Raw genomic sequence first — 969 nt, 5'->3', positions numbered from 1 at the left:
AACGTCAGAGTCACTTTCTCCTCCAAGACTTCCGTTTCCAACCTAAACCATGGAGAAAGCCCAATGTTCCCGAGCCAGTCATGTCAAAGCCCATCACCAAAGAGCAGAGACCAGAGCGTGAGGCTATGAAAAGGAAGGCTCAGCAGGAGCGTGAGAACGATGCCAAACACACCTCTTTGGGGGAAAGTGCAGTTCTTTATTGAGAGGGAAAAAGAGTTGGACATCTCTCTCTACTATGGCTACGTAATGTAAGAGCTGGAATGGTAGGTTCCACTTTAGGTACCAGATGGTTGCCCTAGGCAAACACTGAAATGCCATACACCATTTATTTATTCTAATTTTTTTTTCAAATTAAAGAGATGCATCGAACTCGGGTCGGCCATGTTGGCTGTGTGCAAGGCAAATGCCCTACCGCTGTGCTATCACTCCAGAGATGCATCATAGTTAATTGATTGTTAATAAATGTTCTGAATTTTGAGATGCTGTCAACTGTGGTTGATTTTGGGAGTGGCTGGGTGTTGAAGGAGGAGCTGGGAAAGAATGGGAAGTTAGATAGAGGAAAAAGGGGGAATAGACAAGACTCTAAGAAATACAAACATGGTCCAGGGCAGGGGAGATACCATGATCATGTAGGTGGTTTTCCCAGGGTGAGGCCCATCCATTGCACTTGGGATGTGCTGACCCCTGCGATTTCCCCAAATGTGGGAAACTCGACTGCATAAAGCCCTTAAGAGGAGAAATTGCATGGGCCTGATGAAGAGTGGGGTAGGGTCAGAGGAAGAGTAAGCTGACAGTGCATTTGCTCTGCAAGCAAGAAGGACACAGTTCAATTCTTGCAATCTTTTATGGTCCCCAGAGACCCACCAGATGTGAAACTTGACCACAGAGCCAAGAGTAAGACTAGAACACAGTCAAGTATGCCCATCACTGGTGTCCTCGAAAAAAATGGGAAAAATGGCACGGTTTGCA

At 46.2% G+C, this 969-nt stretch overlaps 1 pseudogene; it reads left to right on the top strand.

Annotated features, from left to right (window-relative positions):
- Window positions 1-607: 607 nt before the first annotated feature.
- Window positions 608-718, top strand: LOC130037016 (uncharacterized; annotated as a pseudogene).
- The last annotated feature ends 251 nt before the right edge of the window (window positions 719-969 follow it).

The sequence above is a fragment of the Sorex fumeus genome, unplaced genomic scaffold (assembly GCF_029834395.1).
Source record: "Sorex fumeus unplaced genomic scaffold, SorFum_2.1 ptg000070l, whole genome shotgun sequence".
Classification (NCBI taxonomy): Eukaryota; Metazoa; Chordata; class Mammalia; order Eulipotyphla; family Soricidae; genus Sorex; species Sorex fumeus.
The sequence above is the reverse complement of the archived record's forward strand: the minus strand, read 5'-3'. Positions and strand labels throughout refer to the sequence as shown.